The sequence below is a fragment of the Tamandua tetradactyla genome, chromosome 20 (assembly GCF_023851605.1).
Source record: "Tamandua tetradactyla isolate mTamTet1 chromosome 20, mTamTet1.pri, whole genome shotgun sequence".
NCBI lineage: Eukaryota > Metazoa > Chordata > Mammalia > Pilosa > Myrmecophagidae > Tamandua > Tamandua tetradactyla.
Window position 1 is genome coordinate 58849029 of NC_135346.1, and position 26119 is coordinate 58875147.

The 26119-nt window shown below is 39.0% G+C and overlaps 1 protein-coding gene, 1 non-coding gene and 2 pseudogenes across 18 annotated transcripts in view; 2 read left to right on the forward strand and 2 right to left on the reverse strand.

Moving 5' to 3' along the window:
* The window catches only part of NSD1 (nuclear receptor binding SET domain protein 1), a 240700-nt gene that overhangs the window by 71184 nt on the left and 143397 nt on the right, over positions 1-26119 (forward strand). The gene's annotated exons all lie outside the window — the stretch shown is intronic.
* LOC143664177 (S-adenosylmethionine decarboxylase proenzyme pseudogene) lies at positions 927-7500 on the forward strand (annotated as a pseudogene).
* LOC143664746 (small ribosomal subunit protein uS14 pseudogene) lies at positions 19267-19437 on the reverse strand (annotated as a pseudogene).
* LOC143665092 (U6 spliceosomal RNA) lies at positions 22125-22230 on the reverse strand. Its single transcript, XR_013166764.1, has one exon. It is a non-coding gene; the product is annotated as a U6 spliceosomal RNA (small nuclear RNA).

The window sequence follows — 26119 nt, forward strand, 5'->3', positions numbered from 1 at the left end:
GGCCCAGTAGTGAGCCAGAAGAGGCCTTTGTCCTTATATAGTTCCAGTCCTGAGGAAGAGATCACCCAAACCAATAATTGTAAAATACGTTGTTAGAGGTGCAGATAACTTAAGTGTGGGATGTGAAAAAAGAGGGAGAAGGAAGCCAGTCATCTATGTCTGGGATGAACTGTAATTGAATTAGCTTTTCTTCATAATCTGTTATGAGATAATATCTTACCTTTTAGAGATAAATACTAAAAAATACATGGATGAAATGATACTATTTTGGGGGGATTTACTTCAAAATAATCCGTGTACCGGGTCTGCAGTGTGGAAGGGTTCAGAAAGGAAGTGGATGGGATTATAAATGCACAATGTTGGCCATGAATTAATATTCCTTTAAGCTGGATATTGGTTCATAAGAATTCATGGTACTGTTTTTCTACTTTAGTATGTATTTGACATTTTCCGTAGTTAAAAAGACTACAGATTTTGTGAACTATGATTATAGGTCAAATGGAAATTTGTTTGACTGGTAATTTATGAATAAAAAGTTAATAATGTACTTATGTTGAAATGTTTTTAAATGACTATACGTGAAAATGTCCTGTCATTTTCTAAGTGTTTTTCTTGTATGGAGTCTTCTTTGAGTTTTTTGATTATACAGATACAGTCTTATACTTGATGATGCCTTTTAAACTAAGCCAATATTAGAAAGAATATGAGTAGCTATGATTTATGTACATCAATTTACTAAAGTTTGAGTTGATTGTTTTGGGACTGATTTAAACTTCTTAGGAAGTTTTATTGTAATAACCAGCTTAATGTGGCTGGTATTTTGATTAAAGTGCTATGAAATATATATATATATTTGATTCCTTATATATATATATGTGTGTGTGTGTGTGTGTGTGTGTGTGTGTGTGTGTGTATATGTATATAAGTATTTATATATATATATTCGAGTACTTAGCCCTTCTGAAAATAGTTAACCAGGGACTAATATCAGGTTGGTATTATATCTGTTTTATAGATGAGTCAAAGGGAATGAGCTGCACTAGACCATACATTTGCTATTTCGAGGGAATGAACATTGTTATGGAACTTTCACACCTGGACAGTCTTTACTGTTGATTCAAAGGTCAGGTTCCATAACTGAGCAGCACACTAAAATTAAGGCTGATATATAATTGAGTAGTTGGAGAATATATTCAAACCTTGAACAAGATTGAGTGTTTTTAGTGAGAAATTATGTGTAAATTATTTCTGTAGCCTCAAGGCCTATCCTGTCCTGATGGTCAGTAAATATTTGTTGAGTGAATAAGTGTGTGATATTTTGCAGGTTTATTATAGTTTAGTTTCATAAATGGACTCCCCTCTCAAAATAAAAACAAAACCCAACATAACAAAAAATAAAATTTACTCTCTTATCCTTGTGAATCATCTCCTTCTCCTTTGTCCTTCCTGCTGAGGCACAAATTGATTTGGAGCAGCCCTGGAGGAATTTCAGTGGCCTGGAAGAGGTGAGCCACCTAGCTGTGTCTCTGAGCTTTATGTGTTCCTTGACCAACTTCAAATTAGAGACCCTAAAGTGGCATAACCGGGTCTGATCAAAGCTTACTTTGACTTCAGGTTATATATCAGTTATTAGAATCATGAGCTGCATGTGAATTGCAAAAGTGATTTTACCACTTTTTGATTTTATTGTAGGCTAACAATTGTGTAATATATACAAATAATTTATTATGTGCTTATTTCGTGTCACATCCTCCACAGCCACTTATTTCTAGTCATCACATCATTCCCATTTTACAAATTAAGGACTTGAGGTTCATGGAAGTTAAGTAACTTTTCTCAATTTATAATCATCAGATGTTAGAATCAGGATTAATTCATAACCAGTTCTGTAGAGCCCCACAGCTTGTGCCTAAATTCTGTGGCCTGTTACTCTTCATTGTATGAGAGAGATGTATGACAATAAGTTGGGGGAGAGAGCTTGGTTTTAGAGAAAAGGCACTAAAATAGAAGGCCAGTGTTCTAGTCCTTCCAGTTGTCTTAAAATCACTTAGATGTGTCAGCTTCATTTTAATTCTTTTTAAAGGGGGATGTAAAGTTTAGGATTAAATGAGAAATTCCTTTTTTTTTTTAATATTGCAAAAGTCTATCTACAAGTTGTTTTATATTTTCTGGAGGCTTCTTTCTTTAAGCGTAAAATAACTCAACTCAGGTTTAGTATCACTTATTGGTAACTTGTCTTTCCACAACACTGATTAGTTTTTACCTAGACTAAGAAGTACAGTAAAGAACACACATGTGTGTCATGTGTCTTGTTTTGAAGGACCCAGGGACATCGTGTTAGTCATCAGAGTTTAAAGGTATTTTGAGGAACATTTGTTTGGAAGAGTTAATAAGCAGAATTGCCTCATTGAGTGAGAAAGGCTCATCAAGAACCCCCCCATTAGAAAGGAAGATACCTGTGATAAAGAATGTGAAACGGCTCTAATCAAGTTTGAAGAAAGGCTGAAATGTGAAAACTAATATAGTTCAAAAAGAAAGGGGGGGCTTGCACAGTATGGCCGGCGACATTAGCTAGCACTCGTTCTACTCTCTGTAACGGGGAAGCAGCAGACTACAAGAGACTGAACTGTATCTGCCTCGTATTTCCAACAGACTCATGTTCAACTTTCGCTCACAAAAAAGCCGGGAAAATTTTATTAATCCTTTTTTTAAAAAAAGTTAATGTAAAATTATAGCAAAAAAAAAAAAAAAAAATGGAACCTGAACTTTAGTAACACAGCTGGAACAATCCTCAGCGGCGGGAGAAAAGATTTAATTTAGTTGATTTTCTGTGGTTGTTGGTTGTTTGCTAGACTCACGGTGATGAAAGCTGCACATTTTTTCGAAGAGACCGAGAAGCTGCTGGAGGTTTGGTTCTTCTGGCCAAGCAGCCCGACGCAAACCAAGGTCTGGGGATCTTCGCACCATCCCGAGATCTGAGTGGGGCATACTTTTGAAGGATGTGCAAAGTTCAGTCATAAGTGTGACAAAAATTGACAAGCAGGAAGGTTATGTACTCAGTGAGAGTAGCATGTTTGTCTCCAAGAGACATTTCATTTTGAAGACATGTGGTACCACCCTCTTACTGAAAGCACTGGTTCCCCTGTTGAAGCTTGCTAGGGATTACAGTGGGTTTGACTCAATTCAAAGCTTCTTTTATTCTCGTAAGAATTTCGTGAAGCCTTCTCACCAAGGGTACCCACACCGGAATTTCCAGGAAGAAATAGAGTTTTTTAATGCAATTTTCCCAAATGGAGCAGCATATTATATGGGACGGATGAATTCTAACTGTTAGTACTTGTATTCTCTGGATTTCCCAGAGAGTTGTGTAATTGGTCAACCAGATTAAACCCTGGAAATTCTGATGAGTGAGCTTGACCCAGCAGTTATGTACCAGTTCTACATGAAAGATGGTGTTACTGCAAAGGATGTCACTCGTGAGAGTGGAATTCATGACCTGATACCAGGTTCTGTCATTGATGCCACACTGTTCAATCCCTGTGGGTATTCGATGAACGGAATGAAATCAGATGGAACTTATTGGACTATTCACATCACTCCAGAACCAGAATTTTCTTGTGTTAGCTTTGAAACAAACTTAAGTCAGACTTCCTATGGTGACCTGATCAGGAAAGTTGTGGAAGTCTTCAAGCCAGGAAAATTCGTGACCACCTTGTTTGTAAATCAGAGTTCTAAATGTCGCACAGTGCTTTCTTCACCCCAGAAGATTGAAGGTTTTAAACGTCTTGTCAGAGTGCTATGTTCAATGATTGCAACTTTATTTTTACCAGTTTTGCTAAGAATCAGCAACAACAGCAAAGTTGATTAAGAAAAATGAAGAAAAACGAAAAAAGAGAACACTCATAGAAGAAGGTGGTGGCTGCTTTCTAGATATTGATACCAGGGGCCATGCATTCCATAACCACCACCTTGTAGTTGCAGGAAGCCCTAGTTGTAATCATAGTGTAATCACTTTGAATTGTTGTATGTATTATTATATCAAGGAATTAGATATCTTGCATGAATGCTCTCTTCTGTGTTTAGGTATTCTATGCCACTCTTGCTGTGAAATTGAAGTGCATGTAGAAAAACCCTTTTACTGTATGAAACTTTACAACACTTGTGAAACAATTCAGTTTGGTTTATGCACAGTATAATATTTCTCCAGGTATCATCCAAAATTCCCCACAGACAAGGCTTTCGTCCTTATTAGGGGTTGGCCTCAGCCTAACCATCTGGGACTGTTCTGTTAAATTGCTGCCTGAATTTTACATCCAGTTATACCTCCAGTTTCTAGGACTTTGAAACCACTTTCTACTTCATACAGATGTTTTTTGCAACAGCAATTAAAGTTTTTCTTCCACAAAAAAAAAAAGAAAAAAAAAGGGTATTTGTAAGAAAATTCAGTTTAGCTTTCATGCAAGATGGCACTGGAAAGGACTGCAGAATAACTCAAACCAGTTTTGCAGGCAGGGAAGGAGTGCACCTCTGATGGAAGCCTAGAACTGGCGCCAAACAGGTAGAAACAAGTTTAAATAAGTAACAGCCAAGGTTATTGAAATATAAAGCGTAATCTGAAGCGGGAACCTTCCTCTGGAAATTTGAATTAGACTATCCAGATAGACTGTAACCTTTGGAGTATCCCATCAGTGGAGAAACAGGGAAGGGTCTGTGAGCTAGGCACAGGTATAATCATTTTGGTGTTCTGCTGTTTGGCACACCAGCCACCATTTTGTGTTCAGCTGGGCGCCCGTTCTTGCAAGATCGTGAATAAATTATTTTCTTCTCCACAGTTGGGTGAGCGTTTATTCACTTTCAAGTATGGCATTTTTTCCTAACAGTTTGACGCGGTGTCAAAGTTATGTGCATTTTCTGAAACTAAAGGTTGAAACAGACTGCTGCTATTTATCTTTTTGCATTGTGACATAAAGTAAGGAACATAGCCTTTAAATGAACAGATATGGGTGATTGGCATACTGACCATTTCTGAGACTCAGATTCTATACCTATAACAAAGGAATAATAGTACCTGCTTCATTGTCACTATGAAGTTTAAAAGAGAAACAAAATACATGAATGTTCCTAGCAGATTCTGAAATTTAAATGTCTAATAAATGCTCCCCCTTTTCCCTTGTAAATCAGATAGCATTGGTTATATACTTAGATACTGCTTGCTTGGGTCAGGATCATATATACCTATTCTGAGATTGTCCTGCGTTGCCCCTTCTATTCCAAACAAACAGCTTAGAGACATAATTACAACTAAGAACAAAACAAGTTATATAATGCATTTGTCTTCAACCTTGACTTCATCGGAGTCACCCATGGAGTTTATGTTTTGTTTTGTTTTTTTCTACTAAAGAGGTATCAGAAGCCCTACCCCAGATCTACTGAATCAAAATCTCCAAGTCAGAGGTGGAAGTAGGGAGGGCTTGGGCAGACATTAGTGTATAAACCACTTCATGTGACTTTGAGGTACATCATGGTTGAGAACTATTGATCTGTTTCCTCTAACACAGAGAGACAAATCCTTAAGAGCATAGACTAAAGCAGAAGCCAAAGAAAAAATAAGCTTCTAGTTCAACCCCAGTGATTACCTACATGATGATATAATGATAAATAGAAATTGCTGGGTTCATAGCAGGTTCTAAAACACTGAAAGAAAAATTTGGGGGCAGAAAGACTATGCAGAATAAAGTTGGTTTATGCCTGAGGGGTTTTGGCACTAGCTTTTCTATTGTAGGGAAAATGCTTGTGCTTAATGTTCTGAGATTCCCTAGATTCAGACCCCAAAGAAGGCTCTAAGCTAATATTTTGAATCGTTTAGTTCTCATGTAATTTGTGTGTACAACTGTATAAAACAGTTTCTTTTGTTGCTTCAGGCCAGAGGGTATTGCTCCCTCACCCTCCCTCACTCTCCTTTAAACCTCCTGGGGTTACTGAAGGCTTTATCAGTTCAGGCCTGTTCTGTCACTCAACCTGTTTTATTGTGGGTCTGAGGATCTGGAAGGCATAATAAACCAAAGGCCTGGGCTAGCAGGACTGCCTTGGCCTGGATGTTTCCGCCTGCAAAGCAGGTTCTCTCCTACCCTTCGTGCTCCAGGCCAGGCTTCTGCTCCTATTCTCCCAACCTACCACAGGAGTATATCTTGGAGGGTCTACAAGCAGCAGCCTAATGGCTGGTCTCCTTTCCAGCTTTCACTGGACAGATCCCTGCTTTTGCCCTACCCTCTTTCAAGGCTTATGTGATTCCCTTTGATCTCTTGTAAAGGATTTTTCTTTGCTCCTAGGATCTAGCCCAATAAGCAAGGGGTATTTCTTATTCAGTAGCAATTAGCTTTTATGCAGTTATCAAGAGTCTTGCTTTAAGTTGCTGCATGCTAGAGTTGTAATGCTGACAGAGAGGATGTCTATCATTCCACTCCAGATGGATTCTGCCTAGCTGGGTCCCAGGGCCAGCCCTTTTTTTCTTAGTTAATGTTAACAGATTTAGCTTTTTTAAAAAATGTTTTTCATGATTTCCCCCTCAGATCCTTCATTATGGGTGTATAGAAATACTACAGATTTTTGAGTGTTGATTTTGTAACCTGCCACTTTGCTGTACTCCTTAGCTCTAGTAGTTTTGCTGTGGATTTTTCAGGGTTTTCAACATATAGTATTGTATCATCTGCAAACAGTGAGAGTTTTACTTCTTCCTTTCCAATTTTGATGCCTTATATTTCGTTATCTTGTCTAATTGCTCTGCTAGAACTTCCAGCACAATGTTGAATAACAATGGTGATAGTGGATATCCTTGCCTTGTTCCTGATCTTAGGGGGAAAGTTTTCAGTTTTTCCCCATTGAGGATTATGTTAGCTGTGAGTTTTTCATATATTCGCTTTATCATGTTGAAGAAGTTCCCTTCTATTCCTGTACTTTGAAGTGTTTTCAACAGGAAAGGATGTTGAATTTTGTCAAATGCCTTCTCCGCGTCAGTTGAGATGACCATGTGGTTTTTCTGCTTTGATTTGTTAATATGGTGTATTACATTAATTGATTTTCTTATGTTGCGACCATCCTCGCATACGTGACATGAATCCTAGTTGGTCATGGTGTATAATTCTTTTAATGTGCTGCTGGATTCGATATGCAGAATTTTGTCGAGGGTTTTTGCATCTATATTCATTAGAGAGATTGGTCTATAGTTTTCTTTTTTTGTAATATCTTTGTCTGGCTTTGGTATGAGGGTAATACTGGCTTCATAGAATGAATTAGGTAGCTTTCCCTCCTCTTCAATTTTTTTGAAGAGTTTGAGCAGGATTGGTCCTAATTCTTTCTTGAATGTTTGGTAGAATTCACATGTGAATCCATCTGGTCCTGGACTTTTCTTTTTCGGGAGCTTCTTTTTTTAAATTTTTTTTTATTTTTTATTAATTAACGGAAAAAGGAAATTAACCCAACATTTAGAAATCATACCATTCTACATATGCAATCAGTAATTCTTAACATCATCACATAGATGCATGATCATCGTTTCTTAGTACATTTGCATCGGTTTAGAAGAACTAGCAACGCAACAGAGAAAGATAGAATGTTAATATAGAGAAAAAAAATAAGAGTAATAATAATAGTAAAAAAAAAAACCTATAGCTCAGATGCAGCTTCATTCAGTGTTTTAACATGATTACTTTACAATTAGGTATTATTGTGCTGTCCATTTTTGAGTTTTTGTATCTAGTTCCGTTGCACAGTCTGTATCCCTTCAGCTCCAACTACCCATTATCTTACCCTGTTTCTACCTCCTGCTGGACTCTGTTACCAATGACATATTCCAGGTTTATTCTCGAATGTCGGTTCACATCAGTAGGACCATACAGTATTTGTCCTTTAGTTTTTGGCTAGACTCACTCAGCATAATGTTCTCTAGGTCCATCCATGTTATTACATGCTTCATAAGTTTATCCTGTCTTAAAGCTGCATAATATTCCATCGTATGTATATACCACAGTTTGTTTAGCCACTCTTCTGTTGATGGACATTTTGGCTGTTTCCATCTCTTTGCAATTGTAAATAACGCTGCTATAAACATTGGTGTGCAAATGTCCGTTTGTGTCTTTGCCCTTAAGTCCTTTGAGTAGATTCCCAGCAAAGGTATTGCTGGGTCGTATGGCAATTCTATATTCAGCTTTTTGAGGAACCATCAAACTGCCTTCCACAGTGGTTGCACCATTTGACATTCCCACCAACAGTGGATAAGTGTGCCTCTTTCTCCGCATCCTCTCCAGCACTTGTCATTTTCTGTTTTGTTGATAATGGCCATTCTGGTGGGTGTGAGATGATATCTCATTGTGGTTTTGATTTGCATTTCTCTAATGGCCAGGGACATTGAGCATCTCTTCATGTGTCTTTTGGCCATTTGTATTTCCTCTTCTGAGAGGTGTCTGTTCAAGTCTTTTTCCCATTTTGTAATTGGATTGGCTGTCTTTTTGTTGTTGAGTTGAACAATCTCTTTATAAATTCTGGATACTAGACCTTTATCTGATATGTCATTTCCAAATATTATCTCCCATTGTGTAGGCTGTCTTTCTACTTTCTTGATGAAGTTCTTTGATGCACAAAAGTGTTTAATTTTGAGGAGCTCCCATTTATTTATTTCCTTCTTCAGTGCTCTTGCTTTAGGTTTAAGGTCCATAAAACCGCCTCCAATTGTAAGTTTCGTAAGATATCTCCCTACATTTTCCTCTAACTGTTTTATGGTCTTAGACGTAATGTTTAGATCTTTGATCCATTTTGAGTTAACTTTTGTATAGGGTGTGAGATACGGGTCTTCTTTCATTCTTTTGCATATGAATATCCAGTTGTCTAGGCACCATTTATTGAAGAGACTGTTCTGTCCCAGGTGAGTTGGCTTGACTGCCTTATCAAAGATCAAATGTCCATAGATGAGAGGGTCTATATCTGAGCACTCTATTCGATTCCATTGGTCGATATATCTATCTTTATGCCAATACCATGCTCTTTTGACCACTGTGGCTTCATAATATGCCTTAAAGTCAGGCAGCGCGAGACCTCCAGTTTCATTTTTTTTCCTCAAGATGTTTTTAGCAATTCGGGGCACCCTGCCCTTCCAGATAAATTTGCTTATTGGTTTTTCTATTTCTGAAAAATAAGTTGTTGAGATTTTGATTGGTATTGCATTGAATCTGTAGATCAATTTAGGTAGGATTGACATCTTAACTATATTTAGTCTTCCAATCCATGAACACGGTATGCCCTTCCATCTATTTAGGTCTTCTGTGATTTCTTTTAGCAGTTTTTTGTAGTTTTCTTTGTATAGGTTTTTTGTCTCTTTAGTTAAATTTATTCCTGAGTATTTTATTCTTTTGGTTGCAATTGTAAATGGAATTCGTTTTTTGATTTCCCCCTCAGCTTGTTCATTACTAGTGTATAGAAACACTACAGGTTTTTGAATGTTGATCTTGTAACCTGCTACATGCTGTACTCATTTATTAACTCTAGTAGTTTTGTTGTGGATTTTTCTGGGTTTTCGATGTATAGTATCATATCGTCTGCAAACAGTGATAGTTTTACTTCTTCCTTTCCAATTTTGATGCCTTGTATTTCTTTTTTTTGTCTAATTGCTCTGGCTAGAACCTCCAACACGAGGTTTGTTGAGGTCATCTATTTCTTCTTGAGTCAAAGTTGGTTGTTCATGTCTTTCCAGGAACCCGTCCATTTCCTCTAAATTGTTGTATTTATTAGCGTAAAGTTGTTCATAGTATCCTGTTATTACCTCCTTTATTTCTGTGAGGTCAGTAGTTATGTCTCCTCTTCCATTTCTGATCTTATTTATTTGCGTCCTCTCTCTTCTTCTTTTGTCAATCTTGCTAAGGGCCCATCAATCTTATTGATTTTCTCATAGAACCAATTTCTGGTCTTATTGATTTTCTCTATTGTTTTCATGTTTTCAGTTTCATTTATTTTTGCTCTGATCTTTGTTGTTTCTTTCCTTTTGCTTGCTTTGGGATTAGTTTGCTGTTCTTTCTCCAGTTCTTCCAAGTGGACCGTTAATTTCTGCATTTTTGCCTTTTCTTCTTTTCTGATAAAGGCATTTAGGGCAATAAGTTTCCCTCTTAGCACTGCCTTTGCTGCGTCCCATAAGTTTTGATATGTTGTGTTTTCATTTTCATTTGCCTCTAGGTATTTACTAATTTCTTTTGCAATTTCTTCTTTGACCCACTCGATGTTTATAGAGTGTGTTGTTGAGCCTCCATGTATTTGTGAATTTTCTGGCACTTCACCTATTATTGATTTCCAACTTCATTCCTTTATGATCCGAGAAAGTGTTGTGTATGATTTCAATCTTTTTAAATTTGTTAAGACTTGCTTTGTGACCCAGCATATGGTCTATCTTTGAGAATGATCCATGAGCACTTGAGAAAAAGGTGTATCCTGCTGTTGTGGGATGTAATGTCCTATAAATGTCTGTTAAGTCTAGCTCATTTATAGTAATATTCAGATTCTCTATTTCTTTATTGATCCTCTGCCTAGATGTTCTGTCCATTGATGAGAGTGGTGAATTGAAGTCTCCAACTATTATGGTATATGAGTCTGTTTCCCTTTTCAGTGTTTGCAGTGTATTCCTCACGTATTTTGGGGCATTCTGGTTCGGTGCGTAAATATTTATGATTGTTATGTCTTCTTGTTTAATTGTTCCTTTTATTAGTAGATAGTATCCTTCTTTGTCTCTTTTAACTGTTTCACATTTGAAGTCTAATTTGTTGGATATTAGTATAGCCACTCCTGCTCTTTTCTGGTTGTTATTTGCATGAAATATCTTTTTCCAACCTTTCACTTTCAACCTATATTTATCTTTGGGTCTAAGATGTGTTTCCTGTAGACACCATGTAGAAGGATCCTGTTTTTTAATCCATTCTGCCAGTCTATGTCTTTTGATTGGGGAATTCAGTCCATTAACATTTAGAGTTATTACTGTTTGGATAATATCTTCCTCTACCATTTTGCCTTTTGTATTATATATATCATATCTGACTTTCCTTCTTTCTACACTCTTCTCCATACCTCTCTCTTCTGTCTTTTCGTATCTGACTCTAGTGCTCCCTTTAGTATTTCTTGCAGAGCTGGTCTCTTGGTCACAAATTCTCTCAGTGACTTTTTGTCTGAGAATGTTTTAATTTCTCCCTCATTTTTGAAGGACAATTTTGCTGGATATAGGAGTCTTGGTTGGCAGTTTTTCTCTTTTAGTAACTTAAATATATCATCCCACTGTCTTCTAGCTTCCATGGTTTCTGCTGAGAAATCTACACATAGTCTTATTGGGTTTCCCTTGTATGTGATGGATTGCTTCTCTCTCGCTGCTTTCAAGATCCTCTGTTTCTCTTTGACCTCTGACATTCTAACTAGTAAGTGTCTTGGAGAACGCCTATTTGGGTCTAATCTCTTTGGGGTGTGCTGCACTTCTTGGATCTGTAATTTTAGGTCTTTCATAAGAGTTGGGAAATTTTCAGTGATAATTTCTTCCATTAGTTTTTCTCCTCCTTTTCCCTTCTCTTCTCCTTCTGGGACACCCACTACACGTATATTTGTGCCGTTCATATTGTCCTTGAGTTCCCTGATACCCTGTTCAAATTTTTCCATTCTTTTCCCGATAGTTTCTGTTTCTCTTTGGAATTCAGATGTTCCATCCTCCAATTCACTAATTCTATCTTCTGTCTCTTTAAATCTATCATTGTAGGTATCCATTGTTTTTTCCATCTTTTCTACTTTATCCTTCACTTCCATAAGTTCTGTGATTTGTTTTTTCAGTTTTTCTATTTCTTCTTTTTGTTCAGCCCATGTCTTCTTCATGTCCTCCCTCAATTTATCGATTTCGTTTTTGAAGAAGTTTTCCATTTCTGTTCGTATATTCAGCATTAGTTGTTTCAGCTCCTGTATCTCATTTGAACTATTGGTTTGTTACTTTGACTGGGCCATATTTTCAATTATTTGAGCGTGATCCGTTATCTTCTGCTGGCGTCTGGGCATTTAGTCAGATTTCCCTGGGTGTTGGACCCCACAGGTTGAAAGATTTTTCTGTGAAATCTCTGGGTTCTGTTTTTCTTATCCTGCCCAGTAGGTGGCGCTCGTGACACACGTTTGCCTACGGGTTCCACCAGTAAAAGTTGCTGTGGGTCCTTTAACTTTGAAAAACTCTTGCCGTGGGGGAGGTTCGGCAGCCGTAGCGGCTTGGAAGAGTGCCAGCCGGCCCGGTGGTCCGAACGCGGGGAGGGTTGCCGGCTGCCGCAGCCCGGGAGAGCGCCCGACCAAATTTCCTAGTCGGCCTGGGGCGCCAAGCGTGGCGGGAGGGCACCAGCTGCCGCAGCCCGGGAGAGTGCACTGTTCCCAGCCGGACGGGGGAGTCACGTGTTTGGAAGGGACCCCCCGGTCACCGTTCTCCGTGGTCTGGGGATTTCCAACCCAACTCTCTCAGTTGGTCCGGGGGGCCTCGCGTGGTGGGGGCCCCAGCCGCCGCAGCCCAAGGGGACCGCCTGCCCAATTCTGCCAGCTGGCCTGGGAAGGAGGAAGGGAGGGACTCCGGCCGCTTACCGTCCTGCCCGGGAAAGCCCGCGCCCCTCGGCGATCTCACCGGAGCTGGTCCTCCCAGACAGTCAGCCGTTCCAGCATGGGGTACGCTGTCCCTTTGATCTCTGTCGTGGCTCCGGGAGCTGCTCTGTATCGTCTCCACTCCCCCAGTAGCTGTTCTAGTGGAGGAAAGGTGAGCATCGCAAGGCTGTCCAGGCCGGTGGCGGAGGAGCCGGTGAAGGCGGAAGAGGGCACGGTGGTGGTTGGAGAGCCGCCAGAGCAGGAGGAGAAAGGGAAGGATAAGATGGCGGATGGAGCACCGCCGGAGCAGAAGGGGGAAGAGGGAGAGGAGGGCGGGCTGGCTAGCGGGGCGTGAGTGCCGCGCCGGGCCGGCGGACAAAGAGGGAGAGGAGGTCGGGTTGGCTGGCGGGGTGTGAGCGCCGCGCCGGGCCGGCAGAGAAAGAGGGAGAGGAGGGCGGGCTGGCTGGCGGGGCCGGCAGAGAAAGAGGGAGAGGAGGGCGGGCTGGCTAGCGGGGCGTGAGCGCCGCGCCGGGCCGGTGGACAAAGAGGGAGAGCCCGGCGGACAAAGAGGGAGAGCTGTTTGTTTTTAACATGGGCAGGCACCGGGAATGGAACCTGGGTCCTCTGGCATGGCAGGCAAGCACTTTTGCCTTCTGAGCCACCGTGGCCTGCCCTGTGGGAATAGGTTTTTGAAGAGGGTAGTGTTGACTTAACCTGGGTCTTAAAAGAGGGTTGGGTAAGATTTAGACAAAGCATAATGAAGGAGTAGTGCACCCCTAGGTAGGAGGACTATAGAATGAGGGATTGTGTGGTGCAGATTACCACCTGGTTAGAGTTTAAGGTGTATAAAAGTAATATGTGGAAAATAAGTTTGGTTGAATAGAGTTACTATCTGCCAGGCCCTGTTTAACAGCTTCATTAAATGTAACTCCAGAAAACTCTTATGCTTTTACCCATTACATTTTATATGACCTTTCTCAATAATGGTATTGTACTGATACTTAAGATAAAAAATAAATGCAAACTTGGAATGTTGCTATTTAGGAGTGAAAGAGGCTTGAATACAGGAGGAACTGGCTTCTAATTTCAAGGTTTTGAAATAATAGCAGCTTATATTTATGGTGCTAACATATTGCCACCTACTGGCGCTTTACACGTTAATATGTTTACCCAATAGTTTCTTCAGTCCTTCCAGTAGCTCATGAAGAAAGTACCATTATTATTCCCATTTTGTAGTGGAGGAAAATGAGGCACAGAAAGATGACACTTCCATATTCTTTCAAGATAATTCAGAAGATGATAGTGCTGATTTCTTTGGTGCATTTTTTTCTCTGTATTGGTATTGAATTCCATGCTGTTACCTTTCTCTACATTTGTTTTGTCCTGTAATGGAAATGTGTATTGATTTACTTGGAACATTATGGGCAGTATACTAAAAATCACTGACCCTTTAAAATGGTTAAAATGATGAATCTTATGTTCTGTGAATTTTATCTCAATAGAAATACATTTTCTCTCTCTAAAAATATGCATGTTAATTCATGTTAAATGTACAAAAATGAGAAAATGTAGATAAGCCAAAGAAATTACTGGGCAGTATCCAGAGTGGTGTTTGTTTATCAATACAACCTGTGTTCTTCCAGATTTTTCCTATGCATATTTCAATTTGCAAAATGCATAGCTTTATAAAATCTGAGGTCATTGTATACCTGCCCTTTTGTTAACCTGCATTTTTCACTTAATGTATGCAAATGTATGTGTGTATAAAATTTTGAAATAGCATTCCAATATATAGATGTTCTGTCATTTATTTAACCAAGCCCTTGTCCAACATAGAGTATTTCCATTTTTGACCATTTTCAAAGTCGTGGGCCCCCAAGCACATTTGAAGTATTGCTTTTCTGAACTGTGTTGTGTTCTTCCAAATCCTTTCTGAGCTTTTAGTAAGTGCTCTTCTTGGCTCTAGAAAACGTTCTTAGCAAGCCAGAGAATGTGTTGGCAGTTTCAGGAGAACAGGTTTAGTGGCTTTGCTTATATGAATAAGTTTTCTGAAGAGATGATGTAGATTGACAGAAGAATTATGCAGAATGAATAGACTTTTTAATTTAATTGTTCTTAACCTGGGAGAGTATTTGAATTTCCAAAAGTTTGGGTAAATGAGTTCTATATATTTAAATATAATATTGTGGAAAATTCTTTTGTAAAGGACATAATCCTTATGTAAAGAAAATTATTGTTTATCAGATCTGAAAATTTTTATTCTTAGGCTGGCTTGACATTTAGAGTAATTTACTAGAGCACGAGACTAAGGTTTGAATCCCTACATTGCCATTTAGGTACTAGTTTCATAAAGTTGGGCAAACAACTTTTCTGCTTCAATTTTTTCATTCATAATTTGAGGGGAAAATACCTTCTTTAGTCCATGCATGTTAAATGTTCGCCACAGTACTTTTCATTGTACATAAATACAGCTACTGTATCACTACATGTAGTATATTTCCTTTACTTGGCAATTGTTCAGTGTGATTTGGTTGAAATGAACTTGAACCTCTTGTCAGTTTTGATTTCAATGAAATATGAGATGGAACAGGGCTGTGTGGTTTTTTTTTCCTCTTCTTTTTGGACTATTGCAAGGATGGGTGGAGAATGTAGAATGATTAGAGTACTGACACATAATTAATAAATGGTCAGATTGAAGAGAGCTCGGGATATTTCTCACATACAGTAATAAAACAAAGTGGGTTTCTGTTTTCATTTGTACTTAGGAAAATTATGCTTAGAGCCAAGAGAAGCTTTGGAGAGGAGTGTTGGTCTGTGATTCTTACCATAATCTAGGCTTACTCTACAGCTTTACAGAAAAACAAATTTATTAGTGTACTCAGTGTCTGAATAGACTAACTACAGCTCATGTCTTCATGATGGATCAATATTGGGGAACAAGACTCTTCCATTGTCTTGGAATCCTGTATTTGTTTTGTCAGATCTATATATTCTTTTTCCCCTCTTTTTTTTTCTTTCTATTTTTATGCTTTCAGTTACCCTTCAATTCTATGCTTCCTCTAGCCTCCCTCTCCTGTCTTTTTTTTCCCTTCAGCTGACAGGAGTCCTTTTGGTATTTCTTGTACAGCAGATCTCTTGTTGACTGGTTGTCTCAGTTTTTGTTTGTCTTTGAAGATTTTAATTTCTCCCTCAATTCTGAAGGACAGCTTGGTTGGATAAAGAATTCTTAGCTGGAAACCTTTCTCTTGCAGGATCTTAAATATATCACACCATTGTCTTCTCATCTCTATGGTCCTTGCTGAGTTGTCCAAATTCAATTTTATATGTTTCCCCTTGTATGTAGTAGATCACTTTTCTCATGCTTCTTTCAGGATTTTCTGCCTCTGTTCAGCATTTAACAGTCTGGTTAGTATATATCGTAGAGTAAGCCTGTTTTATTTTATTCCATTTGGGGTCAGTTGGGTATCTTTGATTTCCATGTTTATGTTTTTTATAAGGGTTGGGAGGTTTTCTCCAATTATCTCTTCAAGGCATGTTCCCAGCCCTTTTCTCTTTATAGGATACCAGTGATTCTTATATTTGGGTTCTTTGGTTGTCCATTATTTCCCTGAGATCCAGTTTCATTTTTTTTCTCTTTCTTGCTATTCATTCTTTTGTACACTCTAGTTCAATTGTTCGTCTAGCTCTCACTATTCTTCTTTCTGTTTCTTTGACTCTGCTATTGTGTGTCTCTCTAGTATATTTCTAATTTGGTCTACTGTAATCTTTCATCTTTGTGAGATCTGCCATTTATCTATTTAATCTTTTGAATTCTTATTTATGTTCTTCTAGTGTCTTTCTGATATCCTTAATTTCTTTATAAATGTCTTTGAGTAGTTGTTTCATATTCTGTGTTCCCTCCAGTGTTTTGTTTTAGTCATTTGACTGGGCCATTTCTGCCTGAATCTTCACATGCTTTGTGATTTTCTGTTGTGTTCGGGTGTTTATCTTAATAAGGTTATATTGCAAGATGGTTTCCTTCAATTGTCCCTTTTATACTTGGCTTGTCAGTAATTCCCCACCAAACCAAGGCCCACGTCTCATGTAGGGGTACAGTTCTACTTGAGGCTTTGTTAAAGGCTAGGCAGGCGTTCATGGGTAGTTTAGTAGCAGAATGCCTGCTTGACATGCTGAAGACCTAGGCTTGATTCCTGCCCCATACACCCCCCAAAATAGTAAAAATGACACACATGCACACACACACACATTTCAGCAATAGTAAGCCCTGAAGTCAGAAGGAGATACTCCATATTGGGAGTGAATTCAAACTGCCCCCCCACAGAAGGGAGCGAAAATTAAAATAATAATAATAATGAAAAAATATATGAATATAAATGAGAAGTAATGCTAATGATAAAAAATATAGAAAAAATACTTTACAAACTATGCAGATAGGGAGTTTGCTAGTGTTCTCGTTTGCTAGCCAGAATGGAATATACCAGAAATGGAAAGCCTTTTTAAAAGGGGAATTTAATAAGTTCTAGTTTACTGTTCTAAGTTTGAGAAGATGTCCCAATTAAAGCAAGGCTATAAAAATGTCCACATTAAGGCACCAAGAATAGGTTACCTTCACTCAAGAAAGGCTGATAGGTTCAGCATTTTTCTCTGAACTGGGAAGGCATGTGGAGAACATGGCGACAGTCTGCTAGCTTTCTCTCCTGGCTTGTTTCATGAAGTTTTCGTGGAGGCATTCTTCTTCATCTCCAAAGGTCACTGCCTCGTGGACTCTGGTTCTCTCGGCCTCATGGCTCTGCTCGGCTCTGCTGTGGGTTTCTTGTGGCTCTTAAAAAAAAGGGATTATCTTCAAAACGTTTCCTCTTTTAAAGGATTAATGGGTGGAATCACAACTCGATGGAAGCTATCCGATCAAAAGTTACCACCCACAATTGGGTGGGTCGAATCGGAACAATCAAAATGTTCCCACCCAGCAATATTGAATGAAATTAAAGGACATGGCTTTTCTGGGGTCCACCACAGATTCAAATCAGCACAGCCAGACAGCATGTACCATGTTTTCCTAGCAGGTAGTGCTTCTGAGGTGCCTCATCCCATCAGGCCCTCTCTTCCCCAACTGCAGCGGCTGACTGGACAGATGGCATGTGCAGCAGTGGGGGCTGCTCCTAGCACATGGTGGTGGGACAGAGGAGCCTGTTGTAGTGCCCAGCGGATCCGCTGTTCAATGTGCTCGAGGGGATAGCTTTTCCCTGCTTTTCATTGTTGATGGGTAGTCTTGTCTCTGGGCTCCCCACAGATGCTGCTGGATGTGCAATCCCTGACTCAGAGTGAGATCTGCCAAATTTAGTGGTACTGAGTTTTCTGAAACCAAGGAGTTTGGGGGCTAGAGACTAATTACTGGGCATCTTTGAAGTAAAGGTGTGTTTTATTGCATAATTTATCTTTTTTAATACAAATGTGGGTTAAGAGCGCATAAGTTTTGAAGATGATGAAATGGACAGAATAAGGCAACTAATTTTGCTGCTTAAGAGATGCAATTACTTGTTCCAGATACTGGGGAATAAAAGTGAATGATATCCTTTTCTTAGGATGTTTAGAATCTGGTTAAGGTAGATGCAGCCAAATGAGTAACTTAGTATAATGATCAGCTACAGATAGACGTGGGGTGTTAGTAGAAGGGTCAGCCAAGGGATAGGATAGGAGGAAGGCTTTCTAAAGAGACCTGGAAGAAAGAAGGACATTCCAGGTAAAGGGATGGAAGGATAAGCTTTGAGGTGGGAATAATGAAGTATGATATTGAAAAGAGAAAAGGCTTTTTTTATTTCCTGAGAAGAGAACTATTCTTATGTTAACTGTCATTATCTCTTCTTGTGTGTGTGTGTGTGTGTGTGTGATTAAATGTATAAATTTAATAAAGTTTTTACTTGAGGGAGAGCTATTGAATGTCACCATTGCAAGGCGTTAAAAATGGGATGGCATATGGAAAAAGCATAGTCAATGCAAACTAGGGGCCACGGTCAACACACGTTGTAATATTCTTTCACCCACTGCAGCAAAGGCAGTATACCACAGCTGAAGGCCAACAGGGGTATTTAAGGGAGGGGTATGGGACTCATTGTTTTTCTTTTTCTTTTCTCCTCCTTTTCTTTCTGTGGGTCCAAAAGTACCAAGATTTTCCTCTCATCATCAGGAAACTCTGATGAGGCAACATAGCTGGCACTGTGACACCATCTGGGTGCTTAAAATCCATGACAATCTCTGCCCCCAAACTGAGGGAAATGATCTTTTTCTCAAAAGCAGGATGTGTGCAGTATGGGCAAGAATTCCATGCCCAGGTTCATACTGACTTATGATCAGCTGAACAGGTTTCTGCTTACTGTAACCTTCCTTCAACTCTATTCCTCCAAAATGCTATCATAAATGTCAGGACAGCTCCATGAAATGGCTCACCTCTATCTACACTGTTGTTCTCACAGTGGAATTCATAGCCAAAATATTGTACTCTTCTGTGTTTTAAATATTTTTGAGCATTTTGTTGTCTGTATTTTCTGTCCAATTAATGCTTTCCAAAGCTTTATTTTAAGTGTCTTAGCTTTATTTATATACAAAGAGCTAGCATTGTTTCCTTAGGTAGATGTCTGGGATGCTCACTTAGGCCAACTTGATGAAGCCTATATCCTTCGTGTACTGACGGAAACATTGGCGGCACATATTGAGGCCATATTTCTGGATCAGACCATGCTGGTTTGAGCAGATGTGGCAAGAGCGAGAACCCTGGCTGAATTTTCATGAATGACTCCAGTGGAGCTGCTGGTGACCCATCTTGCTTTCAGGGAGGCAATGCGGAAAAGGAAGGACCAAAACCATTTTTTCGTCCTCAAAAGAAATAACTTCTACTGCCATGAGGCCTGGAAGTAAGGCTTGAAGCCCCAACTCTTACAATTGTGCTTTTTCCTCAAAATTCAAGAACAAAATGATCTTTTGTCCTAAATCATCCACTTTCTCTTTTCCATTGAGAACAACATAGGTTTTCTTGGATTCTTCCATTGTTTTGTATCTTACAAGTGAGTAGGGATTATTAGGTGGCATTGAGAGCATCTACCTGTCCTCATTTCTCAACAAGTGCAAGCAGTTGGTTCCTACTCACATCGTTATCTAAAATGTCACTGGCAGCTACCAGGCTCTGAGTGGCATATGCTATCGTCTCAGTGCCTTCATGTCTCAGTAAACTCTGACTGGCCTTACTCTCTTTCCTTAAGAACCCAGTTTTACTGTGTTGGTAATTACTTTTGTGATTGCTGCCGTAACAATAGGCCCCATCATGCCAGCCATGAAGGAGTGCCACAGATCTCCGTATTCACTCACACTGTGTTCTCAGTTGCGGGTTCTTTCTCATTTGCCAGCATATCTACTTCCTGGTAGAAAGATGGCGGCAAATACTCATGCTCGCTACCAGGGCATAGCCATGTTGGAGAAAACTGCAGTACTCTTATTTCTTGAAGTTTGCTCTGAGAACTTTGTTACTGATCCTTCCCAGCTCTCCTCAGCCCCTTACTTAGCACCTATAGCATTTGACTGTGCTCATTTCTCTCTCCGAAATAGACTGTGAGCTCCCTACAGGCGTGTTTGTTCCAGTCTGTTGTCTTCAGCCTAGCTCAGGTATATACCATTCAGCTTATTTATAAAATGCTAGTATGAAGAAAAAATATTTTTCTTGATAATAAGTGCTTACTGGAAAAAGTAATAATTCAGAGAAGGTGTCTTCCATAATTCTCACCCTTCAGAAAATAATCTCCTTTTATCACTTTACAAACATAGTAAATATTTGAACGAAAGCAACTTGACATAAATCAGCAAACATTATCTGCTATGTGACACAGACTAGGTAGACCTACATAAGTGTCTATATCAAGCGACCCAATAAAAGATTATCCTTAGGTGCCTAGAGGAACAAAGGGAGAAATTTTAAAAACCTATTTTGACAAGTTTTACTTCTTCTTCTTTACCTAATCACATAAAACAGTCACAGCATTAAAGAAAGTTTGAAAAAGAAAAAGGTCCTCAGAATTCTCTCTCTGATAATTAAAATTTGCATGTTTCTTTCTTACGTAAATTTTATTTTTTCATAGTGGTAATAACATCCTTAAAGGTGTTCCCCCCTCCCCTGCCTTTTTCTATTTTTTTGTAAATTCATAGACTTTTTTTTGCCACTTTCCTGACTTATGTGCTATTGTTTTCATGTATTTTTATAACATCTTTAAACATAAGATATAATGTTTTTGTATAGTCAATAATTGTTTCGATTTGTTTACATATTTATCTCTTCCATTGCTTTTTATTCATTCCAGCGACTTCAAACTTCTATCTGGAATTGTTTTCCTTTCTCAAGAGAGTGTAATATTTCTTTTAGTGTGACTGGCGACATTCTCTTAATTTCTATTTGCTTGAAGCTGTCCCCTTTTCCCCTCTGTTTGTCACTGAAATAGAATTCCAAATTGGCCATCATTTTCTTGTGGCACTAGGAAGATATTATCTATCATATTTTGGTTACCATAATCTCCATTGGGAAGTCATGTTAGCTTCTGAAGGTAATTGGTCTCTTTTCTCTGGCTACTTTTAGCTGTTCTCTTTGACTTTGCTTTTAACAACTTTACTATAATGTATTAGGTGGATTTTTTTCAGTCCTGCTGGGGTGTATGGTGGATTCTGAATTGCTTGGTGTTTTTTGTCACTTGTGGGAAATTTTCCAGCCTTTTCTCTTCATATATGGTTTCTGCCTTTTCCTCTCATTTCTCTCCTTCTGGGATACCAATACATGTAGTTTAGTCCCTGTTTTTAACCTGTTCTATATATTTCTTATTCGCTCTTTATTTCTGTCCTTTGGTCTCTTCTTGCTTGATTTTGGATATTTTCTTTATACTTCTAACCCCAGATTATTAATTGTCCCTTCACCTACATCTAATCTACTATTCAGCTCATCCACTGAGTTCTTAATTTCTACCATCATATTTGTAATTTCTTGAATTTCCATTTTTTTCCTGTTCCTGTAGTTTCCAGTTCTTTTTGTAGTTGATACTTGAACATACATACTGATTATAATAATTTCAAAGTTATTGACTGACATCTAGATCCCCCTTTAGATATATTTCCATTGTTTCTCATGGTTTGATGTTTTGATTACTTGTAAACATGGTGAACTGTCTCTCATTTCCACATCTTGTCTTCCAGGAAGCTTCCTGGCTTGCCTCACTGTCCTACCTTATATCATCCCCAAAGGGCCTCCCTAAGTTCCCCTCCTGACCCCACATGTAGTCTACTCTGTGGCACTGGAGCTGAGACTTGCAAGAAGATAAGAACTAGCCAGGAGAAGAGTTTTGAGTTCCACCCAGGCAGAGGGCAGAACATGTGCCAAGGCTTAGAGCCTGGCTGGAGCTCAGAGTATACAGAACAGAAAGGAAGCCAGTAGTTGGAATATCCCCCTTCCTCTCCTTCTTCTTTTTTTTTTTCAAAAAAATATGAAGCGCTTCACGAATTTGCGTGTCATCCTTGCACAGGGCCGTGCTAATCTTCTCTGTATTGTTCCAATTTTGGTATATGTGCTGCCAAAGTGAGCACCCCCTTCTTTTTTATATCATAAATTTTTCTGATTTCCCATAATGATTTTAACATTTTCTTATTGTCAAATATAGCATTTTGCAAAGCAAAGAAAGAAAACAGCAATAATTTTCAAAGTATACTTCAAGTAGTAGTTACAGAACAAATTTCAAAGTTTGGTGTGAGTTAGCCATTCCACAGTTTCAGATATTTCTTCTTAGCTGCTCTGAAATACTGCAAGCTAGATGGAATATTTATATAGTGATTCAGCAGTCTTATCTGTCTTTCAAACTCTATTCTCTTTGTTATACCTCCTCCTTCTCCCTTGATCCCTCTCCCAATCCATGGGGATTTCTAGGCAACCCCTTTTCTGACTATTTCATGTTGAGAAGGGGTGTAGACACTAAGGATAGGGGGATATAATTAATTGGTAATCTTGGAGAGACTGGCCCCTCTGAGTTTCAGGATTTATCTAACTAGGAACCCTCTGGGAAGTATAGATTCCAGGAAAGCAAACTTAGTGCATGAAATCTTTATAGAGTCTCAGTTTGAGCCCTCGGTGTTCTTAAGAGTTAGGAGTGATGCTGATTGGGGTTTAACAAACTGGCAAATCAGCACTGTCTAATTGGAGTTTGCATAAGAGTTGCCTCCAGAATAGCCTCTGAATTCCACCCTGTCTCGCTTGGCCATGAATGCCTCACCTTATTAGGCATCTTTTAATGCCTCTTTTCCTCCCTTTCATCTAGAAATCGTTGTTGATCCCGCAGTTGCCAGGACCAGATTCATCTCTGGGAGCCATGCCTCACGCTGCCAGGTCGACATTCACCCCTGAATGTCAAGTCCAACGCGGTGGAGAAGGGCAGTGACTTTCCTTGCAGAGTTGGGCCCAGACAGAGAGAGTCCACATCTATACAACAAAGAGGCCACTGGGAAAGAACTCCCAGACTTTATGATGGGTCCCATAATGATTCCCCTCCCTGCCAGGAATGCTATGAACAGTTCATTTTATTTATTTATTTTTTAAGAAAGTATCTTCAGAGAAAGAAGAAAATAATCTAGATCATTTATATATAAATAAATATGTATATTTTAAATAAAAACCTTTACATAATCTTCATGCATAGAGACCCAAGGGTGACCATGTTTTTTTTTGTGACAGCCCTAACACCAGGTGTGTCTCAGGCCATTCCCTAGGGCTCCCATAGCTAGCAGCAGTGTAACAAGGATCCTCTGCCTGCCCCCAAAACCCGGGTCCTTCCTGCCTCAGTGATGGTTTTACCTTCCAGGAGAACAGATGGAATGTGAGAAATGCTTTGGGGTTAGAAGGAGGAGTAGGAAAGGATACCCATGTTGTATCCACACTCTTCAAGCAAATTCAGACAGGAGGCCTCGCAAGATGACCGAGAACCAGGCACCAAACTGAGTCTTGGGAGCTCTGGCTTCCCAGAAACATTGGATAGGTGACCAAGAGCTACTGCTCATCATAGGGGAAGGTATTGTGTTCATGGAACATTCTGGGACAGGAAATATACTACATGAGCCTTGCAGATTGGAGCTCACTTCTAACCTAAATGGACCAAAAACGCTGTTCTGCTTCATAATTCAGCCCGGACCATCTTCTGATCCTAAAACTCACAGTTTACTAATCAACCTACTTAAGAGACAGATTCTCCTTCCTTCTATGAATATATCAAAGAAGATATATATTCTGTGAATATATCATAGAAGATTATATATATCATAGAATATATAACAGGCAGAACAGTCCTAGATGAACACATTTGTCCCCTTACTTGTCCTATTTCTTTCAAAGAGTAGAAGTAGTATATGCTGGAGTAGGGGTAAGGTAAGTTGGCATAGAGAATAACAAGATCCATTTTGGCTAGGGATGGAAAAGGATTCCCTGTATTTTGGGGGGATTCTACTAAAAATGCTTTATTGACCACCAGTAATGATGTTTAATTTACTGTTTAATAGGCCAGCAAATTCTTGTAACTTTGTTTAGCCTTTTTTCTTTCATTTTTTTATCATCACAAAGTTGTATATTTATCATCATGATCATTTCTTAGAACATTTGCATCAATTCAGAAAAAGAAAAAGAAAACTAAAGAATTCATACATACCATACCCTTAACCCCTCCCTTTCTTTGATTACTGGTATTTCAATCTGTATTTAACCTTTTTTTACTTTTGTTATTATAGTTAAAGATGCTATTAAAGTATTTTAGCCTTTAGTTTTTTCCTTCTTTTGAATTATTTTCTTAGGGTGAATGTATGAAGTCAAAAGGTATTGCCATATTACTCTCCATGAGGCTGTACTAACATTGCTTGTTTCCAAGAACTTTACCCTTTTTCCCCCTCCCCCTTTCTTTATAGGGAATGTGAAGAGAACTGAGGAATCTATTGGTCAAGTGATTCTAACAATTTAAAAAGAATCCTTACCTATTTCTATGCTCCAGGGGTTAATCACTACTCAGACCTCCTCCATCCGTACTCACTATCTTGATGATCTTTTGTCTGTACCCTGATGTCTCCCAAATTTATATGTCCAGCCCAGATCACTTCCCAGAACTCCAGAGTCACATATATAATAACTTTTTTTTTGGCATTTTTACTACGTTGTGAAATAGGAATTTCATGCTTGTTCAAAATCAAATTCCAGATCTCTTTCCCAAACCTGCTTCTCCCATAGTCTTCTCCATATTAATAACTCAAAATTCCAACTTTGCAGTAGCTAAGGCGTAAAACTTTGGAGTGATCCTTGATTTCCCTCTTACTCTAGCAGCTATATCCAATCTTTTAGCAAGTCTCCTTTATCTCCTTTTCACCCTCTCCATCAATCCCAGATTGGTCCATGTTGCTGTTTTATCTCGCCTTAATTATTATTGCAGTAACCTTTTAACTAGTACCCTGCTTTCACCCCTCCCCCCAAGTCTGTTTTCAATACAGCACTCAGCGATCCTTATAAAACAAACCCTTAAAAGGCTTTTTATCTCATTCAGAGTAAAAGGGCGTTTTCAGACTTTACTTCATATTTGCAAAGTCCCCTTGGGAGAATGGGGAGAAAGGAGGAAATATTCAACTTCCCTATTTGGAGAATTTCTGATATTCTTGCAAGCAATGGCGACAACCAAATCAAAAGCCCTCGATTTGGGGCTTTGTCCCTGTCTGTGAAACTTATTCCTGCATAGGATAGGCTAAACCTGTTTAAAATTAGGCCTAAGAGTCACCCCCAGAGCCTCTTTTGTTGCTCAGATGTGGCCTCTCTCTCTAAGCCAATGTGACAGGTGAACTCACTGCCCTCCCCCTCTATGTGAGACGTGACTCCTAGGGGTGTAAATCTCCCTGGCAATGTGAAACAGAAAACCAGAAATAAGCCGGGACCCAGCATCAAGAGATCGAGAAAGCCTTCTTGACCATAAGGGGGAAGAGAAATGAGATAAAGTTTCAGTGGCTGAGAGATTTCAAACAGAGTCAAGAGGTTATCTTGGAGGTTATTCTCATGCACTATATAGATAGCCCTTTTTAGTTTATGGTGTATTAAAGTAGCTAGAGGGAAATACCTGAAACTCTTAGGCTGTGTTCCAGTAGCCTAGATTCTTGAAGGCAATTGTAGAAAGATATAATGTTTACAGTGTGACTGTGAAAACCTTTTTTCTGATGCTCCTTACATCCAGGGTATGGGCAGATGAGTAAAATATATGGATAATAAATAAATAAATAATGGGGGTGGGGAGCAAAGGGTAGATGGAAACACTAGTGGTCAGTGCAAGGGAGGGGTAAGGTATATGGTATATATAAATTTTTTTCTTTTTATTCCTTTTTCTGGACTGATGCAGATTGTTCTAAAAAACGATCAAGGTGATGAATACAACTATGTGATGATATCGTGAGCCAGCAACTGTAGCAT